We start from the raw sequence: 15,658 nt of genomic DNA, 5'->3' as shown, positions 1-15,658 counted from the left end.
AAAAAAAAACTTGAGGATTTTAGAGAATATAGAAGATATAAAAGAAAAAAAAAGACCAACATAAAGTAAGTGGTTTAGGAGAAAGTGTCAGCTTTTGTTTTTGTGTTTTATCAAGAGAAAAGCATCCAGCTGATACTGTTACTCCAGCCCAAAGTTTCCCTATAGTAAAGGCTATCTTAACTGCCACAGTTTTGATCAATAATTGAAAACTACATTCAGTACTTGTATCAGTTCTGGATGGGAGCAAACAAAGTAATAAAATATAACATCAAGCTGAAACACAAGAGTTAAGGAAGCATTTTAGAGACAAAGGGTATTTGGGGTAGAGGAAGCATCAAGTACTTCAGTAAGGGTCTTAGAACAGGAAAATAGCATGCTTCAAATAGAGCAAGTAAATTAAAATAAGAAGAACCAGTTCAAGGAGAAAATAAACCTGACTCTTCAAAAATCTCCCTGAAGATAATGATATGTCAAGATGAAAATTCTCTTCCTTCTCGCCTGACTCCTACAATCCTAAATGAAGTTAAACCTTTAGACTTAAACTGGATTAACTACAAACTGGACAGTTTTCCTGCAGCACCAGAAAACACTTGGTATCAATGATCACTGTTCAAACTTAAAGTATAAGCCTGGGATATTTATCCAAAGAAAAACTGTGTGCAGTTCCCCAACCCCACCCAAGACAGGGTTTCTCTGTGGAGCCCTGACTGTCCTGGAACTCACTCTGTAGATCAAGCGGTCTCCAACTCACAGATCCACCTGCCTCGGCCTCCTGAGTGGTGGAATTAAAGGTGTGCCACCACTGCTCAGGAAACTGTGTGTATTCTTGACCTACCATTTGGTTTGACTATAGATTGCTTTCCTTACCCAAAAAGGCTATTATTTAAAAGGTTGACACCTCAACAGGGGTAGTGCTGGGAAGATTCATTCTAGAAATTTAAAGCAGTGAGACCTAGATAAAGGAAGCACGTCATGGGGATGGGTCTTTGGGGAACATTAATTATTCCTGACTCCACCAGCCCCAAAATACCTTTAAATAACCTGCATTCAAGCATTAAAAGCAACATACTTCTCTTTTCAAGTGCCCACCTTTCTGTTTGTTTATTGAACTTGTCACTGAGTAATATGGAACTTCAAATATATAATACAATGGGCAAGCTTAGGAACCTAAATATCATTTTATTTTCTATGAAAAGAATAATTTTCAACTTCATATTATTCTCCAAGGGTAAACAATATGCCACCCTTACACCAGAACCCACACTCAAAGGAACTTACTCTGAAAAGCAGTTATTTCTCTGGGCAACCACCAAGGGACAGAACCAAAAGCGTGTGCATGCGAGGTAAGCATTCACTGGGCTATATCCAGAGACCTCACAAATGACTTCTGAACCAAAACATTTTCACCAAATCCCTGTTTATTTGGAGGATTTTAGTTACATTAATCTGGATATTCATAGTTCCACTGTTTACACATCACAGAGAAATCCTATTATAAACATATAACTTGAGAAATACAAATATCAAGCAGCCAGCCGGTTGTGGTGCTACTTGACCACAATCCAAGCACACAGGATGCAGGAGCAAAAGGACCACTGCAAATTTAGTGCTAGCCTGGCCAACAGAGCAAAACTGTCTCTCAAAAGAAACAAAGCACATAGGTATGTGAAGGTGCTTGGCAGGAGGTGACGTGTACATAATATATGGGCCTCACGATATCACGTTCAGTGCTATAAAAAAATCCTATCAATACCGAATGACTCCTCAAGTTTCCACTTCATTCCAAAGTGTGCTATACTCTCATACCTTCAAAATACAGTTTTGATCTACTCAAAATGTTTATTTTTCATTGAATGAACAAAATATTTCTTGTCTAGGCACAGTCTATATTCAGATACGTCTCATATATGACTTTGCTTTTGTTTTTAATCTTGCTTTTTTCAGACAGTATTCACTCTGCAACCCAGCAATCCTCTGCCTTATCCTTCCAAGTACTGGAATTACAGGCATGACACTGTGCCCAGCTCTCAGATACATCTTTCTGTAAATACCATTTTGTATATTATAAAGCCTTTCTTGAAAACTACATTTTTAAGTGTTAATATTTCAAAACAGCCTTAAGAACCATGTTCATATTGGCAACAAGACAAAATGGTCTTTCTGATCCATGCCAGCAGCAACATATTAAAATAATATATATAATTTTAACAGATATTAATAAAATTACTAATTAGAGGGTTTTTTTCAGGATAAGGGTGTCAATTTTGTAAAAAACTGACCATTTTTGACCATAGAAAAATAATCTATAACTACTTAAGGAAAAGTTAGTAGACACTCTCACATTATAGGAAAAACACTCAAAAACCAGGATCTAAACATGTAAAATAATATATTCCAAATATTATCAAAATCAGAAAATAGTGGCACAGAGAAATTAAAACATTACACTTCTGCCGACTCAAACTGTTTAAGAAACAAGTATAACTTATCTGTATCGAAGAGGAGTGTGGGGAGAGGCACACCAGGCGAGCACTGAGTCCTTGCTACAATCAGTGTCCATTACACTTAGTGAAACTACTGTCCATTAATCCCAGCACTCGGGTGGCAGAGGCAAGCGGATCTATGAATTTGAATTTGAGACCACTCTGGTCTACAAAGTGAGTTCCAGGACAGCAGGGCTACACAGAGAAACCTGGTCTCAAAAAGCCAAAAACAAACAACGAAAACAAAAAAGAACACACGCTCCTCTTATGGAGGACCTGGGTTTGATTCTCAGCATCCACACAGTGGCTTACAACCATCTGTAACTTTAGTTCCCGGATCTCCAAAACCATCTTCTGAGCTCTATAGGTTTAGGCACGTACGTGGTGCACATACATACACAAAGGTAAAACACACATAACAATAACTACCAGAAAAAAAATTTAAATTTTGCAGGAAACATGGCTGCCAAGGTAAAACTTATTACCCAGCCTCCCTTGCAAGTGGTGGTCAAATAACCAAGTTATAGCCAAAGGAATGTAAGTGGAAGAGAAGAGATACATACAATTCCTTCAAAAGCAAAGCAAAATGGAGCTCGAGAGATGGTTCAGCAGTTAAAAGATTGATCTTTCAGAGAACCTGGTTCCAATTCCCAGCATACACACATCAGCTCACAACCATCTGTAATTCCAGTTCCAGGAGATCTGATACCCTCTTCTGGCCTCTGCAAGCACCAGGCAAGTGCATGGATTACAGATATATAAGCAGGCAAAATACCCATACACATAAAATAAAATAATAAATTTCAAAGTATTCTTTAGTTTTCTTCTCTCCAATGCCAGGCATTGTAGTAACCACACTCAGTAAGATGGCATCTAAAGGTTACTAACAGGGACAGGAGAGAAGCTCCAGGATTTAAGAGCACTTGCTGCTATTACAGAAAACCCGGGCTGGATTTCCAGCACCAACGCAGAGGCTGACCTCTGTAGCTCCAGTTTCAAGGGATCCATTGCCTCTTCTGGCTTCTATGGGAACTTCACACACATGGCACACATACATACAACCTGGCAAAATGCTTATACACAGTTTTTAAAAAAATGTTTAAAATTTTTAAAAAAATATTCAGAATTGCAAAGGCTGATGGTCTAGAATATAATATACTTAGAATGAACAATGCTCTAGGCTCAATCATTCTTAATAACTTTACCCTATCCCACTTCCCAAAGAAATCACAGCAATGGCAAGCCCTGAAGCATCATAATTGTAAACCCTCCAAAAGACCATGAGATAATTTACAATAAGCTTTCAGGTAGAAAAAAACTGCATTTTTATGATTATAAGCCTATCACAGTAGATAATTCTATAAGCTAATATATGCTATAGACTGCTTACTTATTTTACTACAGGTAAACAAACAATATATACACATTTAGAGTACAATGTTATCTTAGTTTCTTTTTCTTTGGTTGTGATAGAATACGCAGACAAAAGCAACTCAAGAGAAAAGGGGCTTATTCTGGGTCCCAGTTCAAAGTGGGGAGGGAACGGCAACAGGCGCTTGAATGGACTGATCACACTGCATTCACTGTGGAGCAGTGAGCAATGAACTAAGCACACTAGCGCCCAGCTCACCTGAACAGCTACTTCAAATTGCGTGCCATTTTTATTCATAACTTAATTAAAATAGTTTAAAAATAAATAAAATTATTTTTCAAGATTATGAGAAATAAGTTACCTGAGACTGAAGTTAAAATGAAGACTTCAAGGAAGGGAATGCTGTTGAGTTGAGAAAGAAATCATGGTTGGGTTTCTACCTTTTACAGGCTCTAGGAACTCTCAATATCCTCTCAGTCACTTGTGCCATCCAACTCCTAAAATAAATAAAGATACATACACAATAAGCAAGATACATTACATTCAGAGTGGGAAATGTTGTGACCCAGTATGTATGTGCGAACTGTATGAATACTGAAGTGATTATCTGTGCATCTAGTGAGCTATGTCTGAAGGAGAATATACTGATCTGCTTTTCAGGTATGAAACTGAGAAAGCACAATAGTGGCAGGTAGGAAATGAGATACAACTCTGGCTTCTTATGAAATAATTTGCCTTGGGCCCAGAAAGAGTGCTCAGCAGGTAAAGATGCAGGATACCAAGCCTGATTTCCTGGAACTCACATAAAGACGGAAGGAACCGACCTAGCAAGTTGTCCTCTGACCTCTATAGTTCTCCCTTCTTATATGTCACGTGCATGGACAGAGGATGGATAGATGGAATGGACAAATAAGATTTCAGGCAGATATAATTTGCCTAGATCAGGAATCTACAACTCCTGAGAGATGAAATACTACATCAAAATTCAGAGGGCTAAAGAACTAAAAGAAAAGAAAAATGAAAACACAGATTAAGCAACCACACAAAGACACTAGTCATATCTACTTTATTAGGTCTGTGCACAGGTCTGGTGGTACACGCCTTTTAGTCCCGGTTCTAGAAAGGCAGAGGTAGCATGGTCTCAAAAAAATAAATAAACAAATAAATAAAGTCTGTGAAGTGAAAGAGAAGCAAACACATGTAGGTCTCAAAACTACAAGCACAAGTTGTGTTGTATTTACAACAGGAAGAGTACCATCTTAAGGTCATGTGAGCATCTTGACATACAAACATGTCATCAGCGTTATCTCAGAAGAAAAAAACTGACAAAAAGATGGAGATAATCATTCAGAAAATGTGCAATATAACCAATACTAAAGATCACAAGCTATACACAAACCAACTTTCTGACAGCAAGCACTTCTGAGCAAAGCATTAAACTTATGACTGAAATTTCCTAACTTAGTGGGTTCATAGACAGTTTGCATCTGATTTACGAAACAGCCTATGACTGTACATGTTTGCCATGGCATAAAACAAAAATAGTTTTGCCCACTTAAAGCAAGAACAATAACAATTCCTCAGTATTCAGGAAGCAAAGGCAATTGATCTCTGAGTTTGAGGTCAGCCTAGTCCATATACTTGAGTTCCAGACCAGCCCGGGCTACTATGAGGCCTGTTACAGCAAACAAAGACAAACTTCTGAAGCTTCTATAAGCACCTGAAAGTTAAGACAGACCTATTGGTGCTTAGTGTTCCATCTCTAAATTTTCCTGGATATTTATCCTTATTTTTCCTAACAAAACATGTACAAAATAAAATATGCTCCCTTTTTCAACAGAACTGTTACCACACATAAACAATACTAAAAATAACAACTATATGAGAATTGGGGAACAACAACAATCTCGACTTGCAATATTATACGTGTATAACATACACCATGCACAATACCCATTTTCAACAACCATACGATATTTAAAAACAGAAGAAATTGTAACTTATACTACTGTGCCAGTAGTGGAGTACTTGGATGGTATGCACGAGGCTTAGATTCAGTCCATAGTATGAACCAGAAAAAGATAATACAAGCCAGATGTGGTGATTCACATCTTTAACCCCAGCATTTGGGAGGCAAAAGCAGGAAATATTTGTGAGTTTAAGGCTAGCCTGGTCTATATATCCAGTAACAGGACAGCCAGGACTACATAGAAAGACTCTCTCAAAAAAGCAAGTAAGGAAGGCAGGCAGGCATCATCAAAAGCACAGGCAATATAAGGTGTTTCTAAGTGCCCTCACAGGCTGGTTTAAAAAAAAAAAAAAAAGATTTTAAACATTAAGTTAAATTTACTCAAATCATGTTTCAACTTTATTTTGACTATGAAAACAATCAGCTAACAAGTAAAATTCTCAATAAAGCAAAGAAATTATTTCAAAGACCCTAACGGAAATTTGGGGACTAAAGAATATGGTTACTGAAATACGAAAAAATGAATGTCAAGTACTCAAAAACAAACTCACAACTGCAAAAATATAAAAATGAAAATAAATAAAACCAGTAGACTTAAATGTACATCCACTGAAATTACCCAATTAGGGCCGAGTAGATTGCTTAGTAGGTAGCGGTGCCTGTTGCCAGGCGTGATCAGCTGAGTGGAAGGAGAGAACTGCTACAAGCTGGCATCTATCTTCCATACGTGCCACCCCTTACACAAACAAGAATAAACAATTAAATAAGTGCAGTAAGTTCATCTTTATAAAAGAAAGAAATTTACTCAATATAGAGAAAAAAAATAAAGAGAGCCCCAGAGGTAGTAAACCAACACACTGCTTACCAGTATTTCTTAATAAGGAAGAAGCAGAAAAGGTAAAATTTATTAAAACAGAAGTCAAATATTCCCTAAATTTGACTAATATAAAAAAAAAACAAGCTTACAAATCCAAACTCAATAAACTTCTATTACAACAGATACAAAATGGCCTATTCCTGGGTCCATGCACACACAAGAAACCACTGTGGTGGCCTGCATGAGAACAGCCCACAGGTCTCCAGCTGACAGAACTGTTTGGGAAGGATTAGGTGTGACCTTGTTGGAACAAATGTGCCACTAGGGGCAGGTTTTGAGGTTTCAGAGGAAGCCATTCCCAGTGTACTCTGTCTCCTGCTTGCTGTTGGAGAAGGGAGGTGTCAGCTGTCTCCGCCTCCATGTGTTCGCTTCACCATCATAGATTCTAATCCTCTAAGCATAACCCCAATTAAATGCTTTTTAAAGATTGCTTTGGCCATGGTGTTTTATCACTGCAACAGAACAGTAACTAATACAACCATCAAGAACAGAGCTTAGAAGATGGTGGAATCACAGACTGGCAGTGGGGGAGGGGAGTTGGAAAGAAAGAGAGGATATTGAAGGAAAAATGTTTCTTCTAAAAGCATGCTCTCCAGCAGAGAGCACACTGAACAATCTTCAGCAGACTACTCCACTATGGCACAGAACACTCTCCATTACAGACACTACACTAAGCAGGAAGACAGCTTAAGTAAAATTAAAAGGACTCAACTCCTAAAAATATGCTCTCCATCCATAATGATTTTTAATTAGATAAATGAGGGTTCTATTACTTTTTATAACTTGAATTGTTTAAAAATCTGAATTTACAGCCACACAGAGGTGTAACACGCCTTTAACCCAAGCACTCAGGAGGCAGAGGCAGGCAGATCTCTGTGGGTTCAAGGCCAGTTTGGCCTACAGAGAGAGTTCTAGGTGAGACCCTGTCCCAAAAACATAAACAAAAATAAAATCTGAACTTACAGACATCTTTATATAAGCAACAAATGCAAAGATAGAGCACTGCATTTCTCCAGATGAGAAGCTGACTATCCCGACATGCTAACCAGGTTACTTGTTTTCTTTGTTTGTTTTTAAGAAGTGAGCCTTTCTTTCCATAATTCTCAAATAAAGTTGGTTGAGTTGGGTGCTTCAGAGAGATTCATCAAAGAAACAAAATCCCCTTCCCTCACCTGACTCCTCCAATTCTTCCTTGGCTTTGCCTTGTCTGGGGAGGCAGAAACAGTCTGTGATTGTGGTCACAGTCACAAATGCAGATGGATCAGCCAACGAGGCCATGTGGATTATTATTTTCTTTCCTACATCTTTAAACATCAAACTTATTTATTAAGTTTTCTCCTTTTTCTGAGACATGGTCTCAAGTCCAGCCTAACCTCAAATTTCCCACACATCCAGACCCAGTCCTGAACAAGACCTGCTGCTCTGCTGCCTCCACCTCCCAAGTCCTGGAAAGCAGGCGCATACTATCATGTGTGACCTGTTCACTACATTTCCTATGTCTCTACTTCTGTGACCTACTGTTGACCTTTTAAGTATCACAGTTTACTAAATCTAGAAAACTGCTAGTATTATAACACAACTATTTGATATCACCAACAAAAAGGTCAAACTAGGATGAGTTAGGAACTGGGTCATTCACAGAAACTATAACATAGAGGGAAAATAGTCATATACTTAAGAATGACAATCTCAAAAAAAAAAAAAAGAATGACAATCTCTTCACGCTTATGCAAAATTCTCCACTCTACATTTACCAGTGCCAAGAAGGATAAGAAATATCTAACAATTTAAAAAAGAAAGCTTCTATAAGATTGAAACAAAATCAAAACCACTAGAAAAGCAAATACAAAGTAAACATAATTTTCTTAACAAAATGACAAGGATCCTATCGCTAATACACAAATATACACAAAAAAGTATAAAAGGACCCCTCCCTCCAAAAAGCTTGACAAATAAATTATTTGCTAGTGTTGTCAAAAGGATGAACCATAATCACACTGATAGTCACTGAGGCGAGGCACACACTGTAGAGGTACACACTCATCCAAGCTGTCCATCATCCACTACTCTTTGGCCCAACAATTTTTCCCTTAGAAATTTAAGAAGTAGAGGCTGGAGAAATGACTGAGCAGTTAAAAGTCCTTACTCCAAAACCATGATGGGCAGAGTTTAGCACCCACACAAGTCAGGCGTCCCTGCAAATGCTACAACTCCAGCTCCAAGGGTCCAAGAGAAGGAGCTTAACCAAGAAAACAAAGACAAGGTTCGAGGAAAGACCTTACCTCAAAGGAAAAAGGTCGGGGATATAGAGTACTGATTGTCCTCTTCTGGCCTCTGGAATTATGCACAGGAGAAGTGTGAACACCTTCTAGCTAGTGTGCTCACACAGACAGACAGATCTGTGGGCTAATATGCTCACATACACAGACAGACCTGCAGGTTAGTGTGCTCGTATAAACACAAAAAAAGTTTATAAAAGGAATTAAACTGAAGTACATTCAAAATATGTACAAAGATATGTCCAAGAATTTGTACTACATGAAAAACTCTAAAAACCTAAAGTTATACAGAGGTGGCTAATTTAAAAGATCATGGTATATCTAAATACTAAGGAATATGAGAAGGAATGCCAAAACATGGGAACTTATTTAAAAAGCACACTGAAATACAATATACATAAAATTTAAAGATGTAAATATAGCCTGGTTGGTGGCACACATTTGTAATCCTGGCACTTCGGGCTGAGGGAGAAGTATCACAAAACTTCAAGGCCATTTCAGCTACAAAATAAGTCTGAAGCCAGCATGAGACGTGCAGAGACTTTGTCATGGGGGAAAATTTAAATTAAAAAAAATGCTTTAAAGTAAATAGGTGTTTGTGTATCACAGAGAGACATCTGGGAGAATATACAATATTAACAAAAAATGGGAGAGGATACCTTTTTTTAAAACATTTGACAAGTCTCTACTGTTTACAATGAAACCCAGGTAAAGGCAGTTACAAACAGTAGGTATCATGTTTGCCAGAAGACATGGACAGAGAAGAAAACCCTAAAATATGGCCATAAAAACTGGTAATATTTTCAACCCTCAAGTTCTAAAAGAATTCTCAAAACAAATTTAAAAGTTCATAATACAACTTTAAAATTTGTATGACCATTAACAACTGACATAAGAATACATGTTACAAGTGAGGTATGGACATGCCTTTAATCCCAGGAGGAGCAGGCGGAGCTGAGTTCAAAGCTGTCCTGGTTTAAGGAGCAAGTTCCAAAGACAGCCAGGGTTACACAGAGAAACCTTGTCTTAAAATACTAAGTGTTATTGGCAGATATATAAATGAGTTTATAACTGTTAAATATCACACTTTCTTTCATGTTGTTTGTTAAAGGCACAGGTTTAAGACAAAGACCAAGTTAGGCAGCAAAGAAAGAAAAGGATCACCTGTCCTACTAACATAAAGATCAGGTTAAATGAAAGCCAATGGGCTTTACCTCACAACCCAGTACACTACCTCTGCAGAGTCTAGCTGTGCAGAACTTATAGCACTGCCATGCTGGTCTCTGAAGCCTATGCTCTGCATAAGCAGTACAACAGGACTATCCAGGACATGAAGAGGGTCTGTGCAAGTCTGGGGACATCTTATGTGAAAACTTGAGTCTGGACAAACAATGTTGCATTACCTCTATAAAATGTGTCAGGCAAAGACCCATCCCACCAGGTCACTTGGCTCAATTTCCAAGCCACTGATTCTTCTCTTCTACCCTGTAAAGGATGAAAATACAAGTTAGTCACCCAAAAGAATCGAATTAGACACATTCTTACAGCTAGGCAAAACAGTTCCAATTAAATGTGAAAAATCTAACAAAGTTCTTTTCATAAGTAGATGCTATTGGATTAAGCAATTCACAACTAATGTTCCAACTGCAATGGCCCATCAATACTGATTATCAAAGAAGGTAAATTGCCTTTTTTTCAAACTTCGAGTTAAGGATTAAGGTGTATTAAAAGTTAGGACAATAATTTTGGATTATTTTAAACTAGAGAAAGAAAAAAACACAAATGTGTTGCTTGTACAAAGAAACTGCACACAAGGATCACAAACAAACTGGAAAAACTTGTCTTAAAAAGAAGTAAAAATAGCCAGGCGGTGGTAGCGCATGCCTTTAATCCCAGCACTCAGGAGGCAGAGGCAGGTTGATCTCTGTGAGTTCGAGGCCAGCCTGGTCTACAGAGCTAGTTCCAGGACAGGCTCCAAAGCTACAGAGAAACCCTGTCTCAAAAAACAAAACAAAACAAAAAAGTAAAAATATAAAACAAAACATGCACTGATGCCCTCCAGGTGTTGATTACTCACTATTTCCTGATAAACCCCACAGCAACACTGACTGCCTCTTGCTGAAATGGCTAAATGTATTAACAGTGTAGCTTTGGGGCTGCTCAGCAGTGAAGAGTAATTGATGCTCTTGCATTGGATCCAAGGTCAATTCTCAGCATTCATTCTGGGAAGCCTGAACTCTAGCTCCAAGGGAACCTATTCAGGACTGCACAGGCACCTGAACTCATATCACTACACAAACACACACACAAACACACACACACACACACACACACACACACACACAAAATGGTGGCTCATATCCATAATCCTACATTCAAGAAACTGAGTCAGAAAGATGCCCATCAAGGCCAACAGACTTACACAGCAAAGTCTAAGCAACCCAGAGCTACGCAGCAAGATCCTGTCTCAAAGGGGAGGGGGGTAGGGCAGGTAGCTGTGAATGTACCTGTCTAACATCCATGAAGCTGTGGGTTCAATACTGAGAATTGTATAAACACAGTATGGTGGTACATGTCTATAATCCCAGAACTTCAGGAGGAGGAGGTGGGGGCAAGAGATCAGAATCCCAAGATCATCCTTGAGAGCATAACAAGTTCAAGGCTATCCTAGCCTATCTGAGACTCTGGTTACTCACATCCTCTTGCCCCTGTTCCCCAAAAAGAAAATAAAAAACTGAAGAATGTAGTTTGAGAAAATATGTGTGTATGTAGGTATGTATATATTTAAATTGTAAGGCAAATATTATTTAATAGTGTTAAAATATTACATGGGTGATTTTTAGTTTTTATGTAATAACAACCTTTTAGCAAAACTAAGAAAATTAACATTCCGCTTGTATTGTACTAATAATATGGGACACAGATCTAACTTTCTTTACATTAACTTGAGTATCTTTCCAGGTATATGCGATGAATGCCATAAAAATTAAAAACTGAATTACCAAAAACATAGAATAGGCCAAAAGTAACTTTATATTCAGAAATGGCAGATGTGGCACTTCATGTGGCAGCCTAACACTAGATCCCGCCATGCATGTGGTGCACATACGTGTGCATGTGAAAGCCCAAGGTTGATATCAGGGTCTTTCTCATTCACTCTCCTCTTTATTTATTGAAGCAGGGTCTCTAAATTAAATCTAGAACTAGACGATGTGAACATTCTAGTTAGCCAGCTTGCCTCAGGATTTCTTGACTCTTGCCTTGCAAGTCCTGGGATTACAGGCAATCACCATGCCTGAACTCAGGTCCTCAAGAACTTCACCTACTAGGTCATCTCACTACTCCCCTAACCCACTTTCAAGCTAAGGTAAGAATCTTGTAAATAAATAAAAGCCATTATCTAGGAAATAAGCACGTGATTAAAAGTTCTGTTGTTAGAGTTTTATCAAGCGTTCCCAAAGAGTACCCTTTCTGATATTTATTATTCTAAAGTCAGGGAGCAGCTCAACTGATGATTAGTTACACTTATTTTCTCAATTAATTGAAAAGTAATTCGTTTCATGAGACATTAATATAGTTGAGTGATGAGCACTTGCCTACTGTGTGAACACCCTGAGCTCTTGTGTGACAAGATTTCCTTGGGAAGACCCACACACACCTACTCACCCCAGATAGAGATCCCACCATAGGTCAAAGCCCACCCCAGCATAAGTGATTTTCCAGGAAGTCCCTGAAACTGACAAGATTTCCCTAAAAAACACTCAGATAAGCCAAGCTGCAGAGACTACGGAGACCAGACCACCTGCCTGAAAAACCAGAAACCTGTGGAGCTGCCTGGAAGAGGCACCTGGAAAGGACAATGCAAGTTGTGCGGTGTGCTCAGAGTTCCATCTGGAGCTGCCACCCACGCCTGGGGTGGGCTCTGGAGATGCAGCTGTCTTTGAGTCATTTCTGCCCCTCTAAGTAATCCCTCAGCCACATTCGTAAGTAACCCCAATAAAACTCACTGGTTCATCCAGTTGGACTCTGGCAGCGTCTGTACTTTGATCTGTCATGGGATCCCTATCTGGGGTGAGCAACTGTGTGTGTAGCATCTCCCAGGAAAAGTTTTGTCACACAACAGCTCTGCCTCCCCCCCTACAACAACAACAAAAGTTTATAGTAAACTCTTCATTGTCTGACACAGCCAATCATTCAAAAGAGCCTAGATACCAGCCCTATCAATTGTGTTTCCTACTACTGCTAGAACAGAGTTCTACTATGTTACCCAGGCTGATCTCAAATACCCAAGCTTAAGCAATCCTCCCACTTCTGCCTCCAAACATCCAGAACTATAAAAACATGTTGCTGTGCCACACAGAAAATTATTTTAAATATGTATTTCTACAGTAATAGACCAGAAAGATACAAGCCATGAAACTCAAAATTACACTGAGTATCTGCACTCCACTCACTATTCTATTCTGTCCTATTAGATTACATTCTCCAGTTCTACGTACATCACGTATTCAGTTTTCACAACTGTTAACATAGCTGCTTGACCAAATATAAAAAGAATGGCAAGGAGAGGGGAACAGAAAAATGTATAGCTCAATAAAATAAAATAAACTACATAAAAAAATGGCAAAATCTATATATAGAAAATAAAAGCCGGGCGATGGTGGCGCACGCCTTTAATCCCAGCACTCAGGAGGCAGAGGCAGGCGGATCTTTGTGAGTTTGAGACCAGCCTGGTCTAAAGAGCTAGTTCCAGGACAGGCTCCAAAACCACAGAGAAACCCTGTCTCGAAAAACAAAAACAAAACAAAACAAAGAAAAAAAAAAAAAAAGAAAAGAAAGAAAAGAAAGAAAAGAAAAGAAAATTAGCCATTATTTCTGGAGCTGGAGAGATGGCTCAAAGGTTAAGAGTTCTTGTTGCTCTTGCATCAAACCCAGGTTCAATTCCCAGCACCCATACATAAACAGCCAGGCAGTGGTGGCAGATACTTTTAATCCTAGCCCTTGAAAGGCAGAGGCAGGAGGATCTCTGTGAGTTTGAGGCCAGCCTGGTCACAGAACAAATTTCAGGACAGCCATAACTGTTGTTACACAGAGAAATCCTGTCCAGAAAAAAATAAAAATAAATAAATGGGGGGAGGATATAAACATTCATTTCCACCGGAACCTTTTAAAAGCTGATTTAATATACCCCCCACAATCAAGACATTATTACTATCTAACCACAAAATGTGTTAACAGCTATTGCCTAGAGGAATGATTCTGAAATGTTAAAAGTTCTGCGAAACATTTTCACAAAAAGAATACTTACTTCTTATATAACGTTTTGCTGAACATACTAAGTAAAGGTTGTCACATATGTAACTAGCTTTATTAAAAAGAGAAAAACAAAAGAAGGAAAAAGAAATAAGCTGTACACAACACAAAATACAGTCTGAAACCGTAAACATTATTTTGTGGGGAAATCTTTCCCATCATAAATTTTATAATTATTAGTGTTGTTACTGTGAACGAGAGAAGGGATATGTTTACATGGTAAGTGAGGTGCGAAGACCTGCCACTCCTGGGCCTGGGATTCTGGACTGTAAAATGGAGAAAGGGAACTAAACACTAGTAGGCACAAAGAGCCCCATTTCCTGACTATGCTGTCAGGTGACCAGCTGCTTCAAGCTTCTGCTGCCCTGACCTTGAACTGTGACTCTGAGTACAACCCTTTCTCTCAAGTTGCTCTTCTCCTAGGACATTGTTATAGCAACAAGAGGACGCTTACAATCTTGCAGTGATGAGTACACACCATAGATGTTTGAGGTAATAAAGTACTAAATCCTATAACAGAAGTTTAAGCAATTTATCACAGGAAAAATCAAATTGAGAGTGATTAATCTGCCTTTGTTAACTTTTCAAAACCAAAAACACGGGGTGACCTTTTAATGTTGATCTCACATACAAGATACAGGGAATATTATTTAGATTCTGCTGATCAATATTGGCAGGAAGGAGCTTACGGTTATCCAAGACATAAACCTGTAGCTGATACAAAAGAGTATCTCTGATATGAAATTCAAAACACTCTAAAATCCCAAACTTTTTAAGTAACAATCTGATGCAAATAAAAAAATCCCATACCATAAAACTTTGTTATATGCACAAAACTGTATTTTTAAATACTATATAAAATTGCTTTCAGTTTATATACATTAGGGATACATGAAAAAAATGAATTTTAAGTTGTATTTGAATGTCATCCCCAGGATTTTTCATTACATGTATAGGAATATTCTCTCAATTGAAAGAGATTGCACCACCCAAAACACTTGTGGCTTTAGGTAATTCAGATAAGGGTCCCCAATCCATACTGTCACTGTCACACTTCTTCTCACTTTTCACAGACAAGAAGGCTGAAGGCACCAGTGTGTATGGATCCCAAAATAGGTATGCAATTTTTTTAAAGATTCAAAATTAAGATGGAAAGAGAAGACACTTGATGTATAAACCTCTGGCATCTATATGTGCACCACACACATTCGAAGGTGTCAATTCTTCATGAACAAAGCTATATAATAATAAAACCACCACCAAAATGAGGTATAGTGGAATACATCTACCATCTCTGCACTAGGAAAGCCAAATAGGAGAAGCTCAAATTCTTTTGAGTTTCAACTACATAACAAAACTGTCTTT

The 15,658-nt window shown here is 38.3% G+C and overlaps 1 protein-coding gene across 3 annotated transcripts in view; it reads right to left on the bottom strand.

The window, feature by feature from the left end:
- Positions 1–15,658, bottom strand: part of Znf148 (zinc finger protein 148) — a 123,585-nt gene that overhangs the window by 68,535 nt on the left and 39,392 nt on the right. For all 3 annotated transcript variants that reach the window (XM_005344866.2, XM_013351452.2, XM_026785706.1), the window contains exons 2-3: positions 10,384–10,465; positions 4,217–4,352 (exon numbers count right to left, since the gene is read on the bottom strand). The gene's annotated coding sequence lies outside the window, so the exon portion shown is untranslated. The remainder of the gene's footprint in view (positions 1–4,216; positions 4,353–10,383; positions 10,466–15,658) is intronic.

Source organism: Microtus ochrogaster, chromosome 2 (assembly GCF_000317375.1).
Source record: "Microtus ochrogaster isolate Prairie Vole_2 chromosome 2, MicOch1.0, whole genome shotgun sequence".
Classification (NCBI taxonomy): Eukaryota; Metazoa; Chordata; class Mammalia; order Rodentia; family Cricetidae; genus Microtus; species Microtus ochrogaster.
The sequence above is the reverse complement of the archived record's forward strand: the minus strand, read 5'-3'. Positions and strand labels throughout refer to the sequence as shown.